The 12,113-nt window shown below is 37.4% G+C and overlaps 1 protein-coding gene across 5 annotated transcripts in view; it reads left to right on the top strand.

Annotated features, from left to right (window-relative positions):
* The window catches only part of LOC111552297 (cytochrome c oxidase assembly factor 1 homolog), a 92,329-nt gene that overhangs the window by 44,715 nt on the left and 35,501 nt on the right, over positions 1-12,113 (top strand). The window contains exon 1 of one of the 5 annotated variants that reach the window (XM_031936008.1): positions 2,526-2,545. The exons of the other annotated variants lie outside the window; for them this stretch is intronic. The gene's annotated coding sequence lies outside the window, so the exon portion shown is untranslated. Of the gene's footprint in view, positions 1-2,525; positions 2,546-12,113 lie in introns of those variants that run through there. 5 annotated transcript variants of the gene reach the window in all.

The following is a 12,113-nucleotide window of genomic DNA, read 5'->3' as shown; positions in this document are numbered from 1 at the left end:
AGCATAGTTATGTTAGAAATAGTGAGCTCAGGGTTACTTTACTAATGAAATGATCATTATGATATGTAAAAAGGAAAAAAACACAATTATACGACTTTTCTGAATTTGAAGTTATTTTCCACATTTGAGGAGTTACGATTCTGATAATTGTTCTCAAGAATATCAGCTGGTGGCTGGGCATGGTGGTTCATGCCTGTAATCCCAGCAGTTTGGAAGACTGAAGCGGGCACATCACTTGAGGTCAGGAATTTGAGACCAGCCTGGCCAACATGGTGAAACCTCGTCTCTACTAAAAACCCTGTCTCTACAAAAATTAGCCAGGTGTGGTGGTGGGCACCTGTAATCCCAGCTATTCAGGAGGCTGAGGCACAAGAATCACTAGAACTTGGGAGGCAGAGGTTGCAGTGAGCCAAGATCGTGCCATTGCACTCTAGCCTGGGTAACAGAGCAAGACTCTGTCTCCCCACCCCCCACCCAAAAGAAAACCCTGGAAAAAACAAACAATATCAGCTTGTATGGGTAGGCTGTCTCCTCAAAATTACCCTGCCTTTCCTTGCTTGCCTGTTTATAGCTACCTATGCATTAAATGCTTTTGAAACACATTTATGTCATTTCCTTGATTATCTAGAATGACAAATTCTGTTTACTCAATAGAGTAGAATTTGTCTAGAATGATAAATTCTGTGTTTACTCGATAGAGTAGACATCCTAAAATATCATGTTCAAACTTTAAGTGACGTGGAAAAGAAATCAGTGTTTATTTTGTTATGTGTAAAATCATTATAGACATTTATAATTTTCAGATGTTTACAATAATTATGTCTCAATTTTCATCTTTCTGTTGTGAAATAATTCATTCACTTTCTGTAACAGTCAGCACCTGTCACCATGACATTTTAGTTGACTATGTTCAAACATAGAGATTAATATCAACTTCTTTGTTTAAAAAATGTACCTATCGAAAAATATTTACTTTAGGCTTGCCATGTGTGATATTCTTTCTTTCAGTTTCTCATTAAAATATGCATATAGTTCCATAATGGCATTGGGAAAAGTAGTGATCAATAATTTCTCAGTTTTAGAGTTGTTTCTACTAACTACTTACTACATTGGAGTAGACTAAGAAAGTCTTAGGTCTGTTTATGGTTTGATTTCTAAAACAGGAGATTAAGGTGGGAAGTGGATAGGAAGAGGCTTTGATCCATTCCTGTTGTTTGTTCATACCTTGGAGACACAGGTTACCATGAATGACTATGGGAACTTGCACTATTTCGTTCATATTATATATTTTATTACCTATTAAAAGCCCATTAACCTCCTCAGAAATTTTTCTCTCTCCCAGCTCTTCCAAATCCGCATGTTCCACACTGTTTTTTATACATCTATTCAGAGACTAAATTTCCAATGTGCAATATGGAAGAGAATGAAAGGAAAGTGTTAGGATATTACATTCCAGGGATGTGATGTAGCAGTAGATGTTGTGTTTAGAAGAACCTTAAAAGGAGTGTGCTTTTGGGTTTTCAGGTTATCATTCATTTTCTGTTAAAAAACAAACTACAGAGTGTTCCTGTTGATGTAGGAATGAATTCTCATAATATGAGAAGAAAGGAATAATAGATTTTAAATCAGCCCAACTTGGTTGTACTGCCTGCTTAGTACTATAAATTCAGCCATGGACTGTGTATATCAGCCTGTACACTGAAAACCCAACCAAATTAAGTGTGAGCATTTTTCACCATCCAAATTGATAGTGATGGGAATCAAGGGCAATCTATATACCCTGCCATTAAAAATTATATCTTATTTTTGCAAGGATAATTTTCATGGGGACTATGAAAGAAATCTGCATGAAAGATATCTGCATAAAATAAGGGAACCATTACCCCAAAGATGAGGAAGAAAGTCTTAAAAATAATATTGAATATCATTTATTATGATGTACAAAAGATATTTGTGAGAAGTGTCAGATTTTATTCTTAGTAACAGAGCAAAAAGCAAGACCTCTAGGAAATCAAAACATAAAGTTATAACAAAAAATCAGAATGAGATTTTAAAAGAAGCTGGAATAAAGATGACCAAAAGAAAACAATGACAATAATCTGAAAATGCAATAGCCAAAATCTGTAATGGCAGTTGCACACAGCAGAGCTGATCCTGCATAAAATGGAGTCAATCCTATATACGATGAATGGGTCAATCCTGTAGTATTTATTTGAGATTTTTTTAGGAGGAGAAAATAATGATGGAAATGATGAGGGTGAAAATGACAGATACTGAAGACAGAGAAGTACCATACTGATGAATAAGTTCCCAGTGGAGAAACCAGAATAAATGGAACAGAAGCAAAATATAAAAGCAGTAGAAAACTTTCTTGACCTGAAAGTGTTTTATTTTTTGTTTTTTTTGTTTTTTTTCCTCAGAGACAGGTTCTCACTATATTGCCCAGGCTGGAGTGTAATGGCACAATCTTGGCTCACTGCAACCTCTTCTTCCTGGATTTAAACCATCCTCCCATCTCAGCCTCCCGAGTATCTGTGACTAACAGGTACACGCCCCCGCACTTAGCTAATTCTTTTGTATTTTTTGTAGAGACGGGGTTTTGCCATGTTGCCCAGGCTGGTCTCGAACTCCTTGCCTAAGTGATTCTCCTGCCTCCATCTCTCATGGTGCTGGGATTACAGGTGTGAGCCACCATGCCCAGCTACTTGAGCTGAAAAGTTCTGAAGCTGTAGTTCCAAAGCGTAGGCTTCATCGTAGGCAAAATTAATGAAAATAAATCTCCATCTGTCTCAATTCTGGTAGCATTTATAATTTTTGGAGATAAAGGGAAAAACTCATAGATTTAAAAACACAAAGGCTACTCTAGTGATACAGAAGTCAGTCTTACTTCATTGCAGATTTCTTTTTATCCTGCAATGCATTCATTTGGCTTCTTAAATCTATGATTTGGTAATTAGTTCTGGAAAAAGCTTAGCCACTAACTGATAAAGTGTTTCTTTTCTCTATTCAGTTTTTGAAACTTTAATTAAATATGTTTTGAGCCCTCTTTTATACCCTTTACATTTCTTACCCTCTCTTCCCTACTTACTTTTTTTTTTTTTGGCTCCCTTTCCCAAATTCTGTATAGTAACTTCCAAATGTGTGCTGGCAAAATGGCTCTCCGGGGAAAAAGGAGCCCTGATTTGTAGTATTTGTTGATTTCCGTAGTATAAATATCCTTATCAAGGGTAGTTTCAGGCAACCAATTTGGCTTTACTGATGCAGAATTAGGAAGAGCTACACATAATTGGTTCTTGCAAGCTGATTCAGACTACTTCCAGCATATCTCTAGACTTGCCTTTTGTCTTTTATTATTAATTATCTGTGAAGGTGAATCTAATCTGTTAAACCTTTCCATTCAGTTCTTAGTTGGAGTTATATTTTTTTAGTTCTAGAGTCTCTATTTTTTCATGTAAAAATCTATTACTATTTATAGTGTTTAGTTCTCTGCTAAATGTTTCCAACCTGTCATTTTATTTCTTCTATCACAGAAAACACATAGAATCTGCATCTGATAATCCACTTTCTAAGGTTCTTTCCTGACCCCTTTTCCTTTCTGCTGCTTATCCCTACATTTCTTGCATACTCCGCTATCCTTGACTGGGGCCTGGATATTGCATTTGAAGAACTATTTGTAAGAGTAATTTTAAGTCCACAGCGTAGGTACTTAGACAGTGTGCACTTCTGTCTGACCGACACTTGGGAGTATTCTAGTCCAGGGGATGATTACAGACCCAAGTTTGAAGTTTGAGAAAAGCAGTGTGACCTTAGACCATAATCTAGTTCATGTCATTCTCACTGTGAGGACGTGCCCCTTTAGGATTCCAGCTTATTGTGAGGAGAATCTCAGATTAGATGGCCCTTGTTGTGTGACCCTCAGCTTTATTTCCATCTTGGTCATCCTGAGAATCTTTTAAAACATAGGTTCTAGTTTCCCATGACCGATAAAGATACTTTAGAGGAAATGTGGTTTCAGAACTTGCTTTTCATGCTGAGTTTTCATTCTCCTTTTACTTTTTTTTGTGGTAAAATATACATAACATAAAATTTAGCTTTTTTTTTTTTTTTTAATGGAGTTTAGCTCTGTTGTCCAGGCTGGAGCGCAGTGGCGTGATCCCAGCTCACTGCAACCTCTGCCTCCCAAGTTCAAGTGATTCTCCTGCCTCATGCTCCCGAGTAGCTGGGATTACAGGCACATGCCACCATGCCCAGCTAATTTTTTTGTGTGGGGTTTCACCATGTTGGCCAGGCTGGTCTCGAACTCCTGACCTCAAGTGATCAACCCGTGTTGTCCTCCAAAACTGTTGGGATTACAAGCGTGAGCCACCACGCCCAGCCCTCAAGATGCTTTAAAATTTTCCTTTTGATTTTTCTTTGACTTAAAGGTGGAATTGGTGGATCATATGGTAATTCTGTGTTTAAGTTTTTTTGAGGAACTGCCATATTTTCCACAGCAGCTGCACCATGTTATGATCTCACCAGTAATGCCGTAATGGTTACAGTTTCTCCACGTTCTAGCCAACATTTGTTATTTTCCGTTTTTGTTTTTGTTTTTTGTTTTAAATAATTGCTGGCTGGGCGTGGTGGCTCACGCCTGTAATCCCAGCACTTTGGGAGGCCGAGGCAGGTGGATCAAGAGGTCAGGAGATTGAGACCATCCTGGCTAACACGGTGAAACCCCATCTCTACTAAAAAAAAAAATACAAAAAATTAGTCAGGCGCAGTGGCGGGCGCCTGTAGTCCCAGCTACTCGGGAGTCTGAGGCAGGAGAATGGTGTGAACCCGGGAGATGGAGCTTGCAGTGAGCTGAGAACGTGCCAGTGCACTCCAGCCTAGGCAACAGAGCGAGACTCTGTCTCAAAAAAAAAAAATTGCCGTTCTAATGGGTGTGAAGTAGTGGTGTCTTATTGTGGTTTTGATTTGTGTTTTTCTGATGATGTTGAGCATCTTTTCATATGCCTATTGGCCATTTCATATCTTCTTTGAAAAAACATCTATTCAAATCCTCTTCCCATTTTTGAATTAGCCTATTTTTTGTTGTTGAGTTTTAAGAGTTCTTTATAAATATTCTATATAGTAGTTCATTATCAGATGTATGATTTGCAAATATTTTTTCCAGTTCTGTGAGTTGCCTTTTAACTCTGTTGATAGTATTTTTAGTTTTGATGTAGTCCAGTTTTGTCTATTTTTTTATTTTGCTGCTTGTGCTTTTGATATCATATCCAAGTAATCACTGCCAAATCAAATGTGACAGAAATTTCCCCATACGTTTTCTTCTAAGATTGTTACATTTTTAGCTCTAATGTTTACGTATTTGATCCATTTTGAGTTAATTTTTGTGTATGTTGTAAGGTAAAGGTCCAGCTTCATTCTTTTGCATGTGGATATTTATTTTCCCAGTGTTATTTGTTGAATTCTCTTTTTAGTTTTTACTTGGTAATTTCTTACTATCTTGTAATTTTTCAATTCTTTTGAAAAGATGTTTTAAAATAAATTGCTGAGTTGTTTTCAACAGGCAGGTTGATCTCTCAAACCCAACTCACTGTTATTAGTTATAGGAAAAATTATTAATGTTTTAAATAAACTTGATGAGAACACATGTGATACCCTAAATCCTACAGAAGGGAAATTGCCTGTGGTCAGTGTTGTTAGTTTTTAAATACTGTTTGGTTGCAATTTTCATGGGAAAAAGGTACAGCTAATTAGCACATATCTATATCTATATATTTATATGTATATATTTTGTATAACTAAATTCAGTAGTCTGAATTTCATCTTAGGTTATAAAGCTTTTTAAGTATTAGAAGACTAGTTAAAGGAACAAAGTACATTTTTTTTTTTTCCTTTTTGAGACAGAGCCTCCCTTTGTCACCCAGGCTGGAGTGCAGTGATATATGATCTTGGCTCATTGCAACCTCCTCCTCCCAGATTCAAGCGATTCTCTTGCCTCAGCCCCCTGAGTAGCTGGGATTACAGGCACGCACCACCACACCCAGCTAATTTTTGTATTTTTAGTAGAGGTGGGGTTTCACCATGTTGGCCAGGCTGATTTTGAACTCCTGACTTCAGGTAATCCACCCGCCTTGGCCTCCCAAAGTGCTGGGATTACAAGCGTGAGCCACTGCGCCCAGCTACAGAACAAAGATACAATTTTTTGTCAAGGATATGGGAATCATTAAAGCATCCTGTTTCTCTCTTTTATTTGGTAAACCTGTTTTATTATCCCAAAACTTCCTAAAGAACAATTTTTCCTTTTTTGGTCATTAAATAAGTTCATACACCACATGTATTACATAAACAGTGTTGAGAGTTTGTCCTTCCTTTTATGTTGTTAACTGAAATTACGTTTCTTTCCCAGATGCTTTAAAAGGGCCTTTCTTGAGGAATAATGTAGTTTTTAAAGACTCCACAGTTTCTTTACCAATGTTGTAAAACTTATGTTTAGAAAGAATTGAGTATTTTTCTCTGTGGTATTTCCATGAACTTTCTTCTAATATTCAACATGAGAAATTTGAAAATACTTACAAGAAAAACATATAGAAAGCAAAGAAAATAAAGAATTCTTAAGGCCAAGAAAGTGGAACATTAAGCATTTTTATCTGTTAGGCATCGTACAAAGGATGAAGAGACCCACCCCAAGGGGACTTAACAGTTGGCAAGGACAACCATAGTATCATAAATAAATTAAGCTAGAAAAAAATACTAATGCGTACCATACCTCTATTATTTTAAGAGTGTAGAGCTTTCTCACACAATTCTTAGTGATAAATTCTCTTTGCTACCATTGATCGTATAGTTTAAAATTTTCAGTTATTTTTTTCAGCCAACTTTGGATGTGTTCTGAAGATTTTTTAAATTGACACGTTAATTGTACATATTTATGGGGTACAATGTGGTATTTTGATACATGTGTACAATGTGTAATGATCAAGCTGTGGTAATTAGCATATCCATCATCTGAAACACATCATTTCTTTGTGTTGGGAACATTCAGTATCCTCTTTTTTGCTGTTTGAAACTATATATTATTGTTACCTGTAATCATCCTACCATGCTTTAGAACACTAGAACACTAGACTCTTCTGTTCTACTTTTTACTTCTATGAGATCAACTTTTTTTTAGCTTCTGCACATGAGTGAAGATGTGGTGAACTTTCTGTTCTGGCCTATTTCACTTAATGTCTTCTTGTTCCATCTGTGTTGCTGTGACTGACAGGAATTTCATTCTTTTTTTTGTGGCTGAATAGTATTCTATTGTGTAGATATACCACATTTTCTTTACCCATTAATCTGTTTTTGGACATTAGGTTGATTCCATATCTTGGCTGTTGTGAATAGTGCTTCAGTAAACCTTATCTCTTTTTATTGTTTGTAGGTTTTTCCCCCAGTAGGAAATCTGTAAGACTTAGGTCTTCTATTTAAAATGTCACCTATTTAATCATGTTTAACTAGGTTGATGGATGGGCAACTTTTCTATTTTAAAAATTTTGAAAACAAAGTAAATACTAATCATACTTTCTTAAAATGGTATGCTAACATTTTAAATTTAATGTTTTAAATTGTATTTCTTTTAAGAGATTTCTTTATTAGTAGCTACTTTATGAGGGAGCTGGGCAGGATTCCTATAAGTGAGAATAAGAAGCAGTTATCACCGATGGGTAGTAATTTTTAGGGGTCTATTAAGGGTCTCTTAATATTAAAGGAATCAACAGAATAATGCCATAATTATTTTATTCAAATAGTACAAGTGAGCCACTGATTAACATCTGGTTTAGATGTTAATCTAATGTTAGAATTAGATGTTAGATGTTAGAATTCAGTATAGGATCCCTTGATAAGATTTTTAAATGTCAGTTCTCTTGAATTAGTAGCACCTTTTTCCCCTTCAAATTGTAATCTTGACATCTCTCTATAATTCAGAGTAGTGAATGGTCCTCAAGTGTTCAGCAGGTAATTGTTATATCTAAGAATTAAAGTTTGTAACTAATTTACCTCTATACTTCAAATTAGGGTGGATTTACACTTACTCTTATTTTGACTTGTTTCCTTGAGCAGAGGAGAAAGTGATGGTGTGACAGTGAGTACACTTATTTATTCTATAGACTGACAGAGTATTTGTGATTATAAATGTCATCTATTTGTGTTGGAGAAGAACAAAAAAGGAAGGGCTACTCGTGTGTTTGGGGTTTCTAAGAAAAACACAAAGTGTAGTATCTGTTGAAAACAAACTTGGATGATGACTTTTAACCTTTAAAATTACCTTCAGCCAAGCACGTCTATCAACTCTATCAGCTGTTTTGAAAATACCTAATACCCGTGCCATGGTTCAGCCGTGAAGAGGACAGAGTTGGTCTGAATAAGAGTAGTTACGGGAAGTTTGTCCTTAAAAGTCCTGAAGATAAGTCTTGATGCTGAATCATACATATTTACTCCCTCTGTGACCAACTGAATAAACTCAATTCGTCAAGGAAATTGTGTCCTTGACTCAGGTCCATTCGTCACAAATCACACCCTCCAGCTTTAGGATTACATCAGACTAAAATTATGGACAAAGCAAGTTCCTATGTTAATTCTTTTCTAACACAAGGAGTGGTTTATTATCATGTTGCCCACAGTAATATCATTGCAGTTTTATATGTTTAGGGTGATTTCTCCAACTCTTCCTGAAAATTATAGAGTTTTATAAAGCCATTTTCAGTTTTGGGGCATGAAAGAAGTAAGCTTTGTTGTGTATTAGATGATTACCACTTGCCAAACATTATATTATATTGAACACAAGACAAGTAACACAGTTTCTACTTGCAGGCAAACAAAAAGGACCCATATAACACTTGAAACAGAATGAAAGTTTACTCAGAGTTGAATTTTAAGAATAGTTTTGATTTTTATCAGACTATCTTAGTTATTGATATGTGTTGAAGATTTATAATCTGTAAATCTGAAGTGTTAGAGCTATTATTGGGTGGGGGAGGAAGAAGACTTAAAAATTCTACTTAGGAAGCTATTTGTAAATTCTCGTTGTTTTTAACTTTTATTTTAGGTTCAGGGGTACGTGTGCAGGTTTGTTATATAGGTAGATTTTGTGTCACAGGGGTTTGATGTACAGATTATTTTGCCACCCAGGTAATAAGCATAGAACCTGATAGGTAGTTTTTCTGTCCTTACCTTCCTCCCTCCCTCCACCTTTAAGTAGGTCCTGGTGTCTGTTGTGCCTTTCTTTGTGTCTATACATATCCAATGTTTAGCTCCTACTTAGAAGAGAGAACCTATGGTATTTGGTTTCCTATTCCTGTGTTAATTCACTTAGGATAATGGCCTCCAGGTCCATCTGTGTTGCTGCAAAGGACATGATCTTGTTTTTTTTTTTTTGAGATGGAGTCTCGCTCAGTCGCCCAGGTTGGAGTGCAGTGGCGTGATCTCAGCTCACTGCAAGCTCCGCCTCCCGGGTTCACGCCATTCTCCTGCCTTAGCCTCCCAAGTAGCTGGGACTACAGGTGCCTGCCACCACGCCCGACTAATTTTTTGCATTTTTAGTAGAGACGGGGTTTCACCGTGTTAGCCAGGATGGTCTTGATCTCCTGACCTTGTGATATGCCCGCCTCGGCCTCCCAAAGTGCTGGGATTACAGGCGTGAGCCACCATGCCCAGCTGATGTTGTTCTTTTTTATGGCTACAATATTATTCCATGGGGTATATATACCACGTTTTCTTTATCCATTCCACCATTGGTGGGCATTTAGGTTGATTCCATGTCTTTGCTATTGAATAGTGCAGCGATGAACATACGCGTGCATGTGTCTTTATGGTAGAGCAATTTTTATACCTTTGGGTATATACGCAATAATGAGATTGCTGAGTCAAATAGTAATTCTGCTTTGCGTTGAGAAGTTGCCAAACTGCTTTCCACAATGACTGAACTAATTTACATTTCTGCCAGCAGTATATAAGTGTTCCGTTTTCTCTACAACCTTGCCAGCATGTTATTTTTTGACTTTTCAATAATAGCCATTTTGACTGCTGTGAGATGGAATCTCATTGTGGCTTTGATTTGCATTTCTCTAATGATTAGCGATGTCGAGCATTTTTTCATATGCTGCTTGGCCACTTACGTGTCTTCTTTTGAAAAGTGTTCATGTCCTTTGCCCACTTTTTAATGGGGTTGTTTATTGATTTAAGTTGCTTATAGATTCTGGATATTAGACCTTTGTTGGATGCATAATTTGCAAATATTTTCTTATGTAGGTTGTCTGTTTACTCTGTTGATATTTTCTTGGCTGCACAGAAGCTCTGAAGCTTAATTAGATCTTACTTGTCAATTTCTGTTTTTGTTGCAATTGCCTTTGGCATCTTCATGAAATCTTTGCCATGTCCTATATCCAGAATGTATTTCCTAGGTTATCTTCCAAAGTTTTTATAGTTTTAATATGGTGTAAGGAAGGAGTCCAGTTTCAATCTTTGGCATATGGCTAGCCCATTATTTCAGCACCATTAATTAAATAGGGAGTCCTTTCCCCATTCTTTGTTTTTATTAACTTCATCAAAGAGTAGATGGTTGTAGGCGTGTGGCATTATTTCTGGGTTCCCTGTTCTGTTCCATTGGTATATCTGTTTCCTTCTCTCTCTCTTGCTCTTTTTTTTTTTTTTTTTTAGATGGAGTCTTGCTCTGTCACCAGGCTGGAGTGCAGTGGTGTGATCTTGGCTCACTGCAACCTCTGCCTCCTGGGTTCAAGCAATTCTCCTGCCTCAGCTTCCTGAGTAGCTGGGACTACAGGTGTGCACCACCACACCCAGCTAGTGTAGTAGAGATGGGGTTTCACCATGTTGGCCAGGATGATCTCAGTCTCTTGAACTCATGATCTGCTTGTCCTGGCCTCCCAAAGTGTTGGGATTACAGGCGTGAGCCACTGCACCTGGCCTGTTGAGGGTTTTTAACCTGAAGGATGTTGAATTTTATTGAAAGCCTTTGAGCTTTGAGATTATCATGTGGTTTTTGTTTTTAGTTCTGCTTATGTGATGAATCACATTTATTGATGTGCATATATTGAACCAACCTTGAATCCCAGGAATAAAGCCTACTGATGGTGGTGGATTAGCTTTTTATGTGCTGCTAGATTCGATTCACTAGTTTTTTTTTTGACGATTTTTGCATCTGTGTTCATCAGGGATCTTGGCCTGCAGTTTTCTTATTGTGTCTCTGCCAGATTTTGGTATCCGAATGATGCTGGACTCAAATAATGAGTTAGTGATGAGTTCCTCCTTCAGTTTTTTCAAACAATTTCAGTAGAATTGTTCCATACTAGCTCTTCTTTGTATGGGGTTAGTTATTTGTTTTTTGCCTGTTAAATTGTTTCAATTTCTTACAGATTCTGGTTATTAGACCTTTGTTGGATGCATAGTGTATTAGTCCATTCTCATGCTGCTATGAAGAAATACCTGAAACTGGGTAATTTATAAAGAAAAGAGGTTTAATTTACTCACAGTTCCACAAGGCTTGGGAGGCCTCAGGAAACTTAAAGAGTTATGGCAGAAGGCACCTCTTCACAGGGCAGCAAGAGAGAGAATGAGTGCAAGAGGGGAAATGCCAGACACTTACAAAACTGTGTCCGGAATTGGTGGGTTCTTGATCTCACTAACTTCAAGAATGAAGCTGCAGAGAGTGTTACAGTTCTTAAAGATTGTGTGTCTGGAGTTTGTTCCTTCTGATGTTTGGACGTTTTCAGAGTTTCTTCCTTCTGGTGGGTTTGTGGTCTCGCTGGCTTCAGGAGTGAAGCTGCAGACCTTTGTGGTGAGTGTTACAGCTCTTAAGGCCGTGCGTCTGGAGTTGTTCATTTCTCCCGTCTGGAGTTGTTCATTCCTCCCGGTAGATTTGTGGTCTTTCTGGCCTCAGGAGTGAAGCTGCAGATCTTTGTGGTGAGTGTTACAGCTCATAAAGGCAGTGCAGACCCAAAGAATGGGCAGCAGCAAGATTTATTGTGAAGAGCGAAAGAACAAAGCTTCCATGGTGTGGAAGGGGACCTGAGCAAGTTGCCCCTGCTGGCTGGGCAGGCTGCTTTTATTTCCTTATCTGGCCCCAC

This window comes from Piliocolobus tephrosceles, chromosome 8 (assembly GCF_002776525.5).
Source record: "Piliocolobus tephrosceles isolate RC106 chromosome 8, ASM277652v3, whole genome shotgun sequence".
NCBI classification, from domain to species: Eukaryota; Metazoa; Chordata; class Mammalia; order Primates; family Cercopithecidae; genus Piliocolobus; species Piliocolobus tephrosceles.
This window is presented reverse-complemented; position numbering and strand designations above follow the sequence as displayed.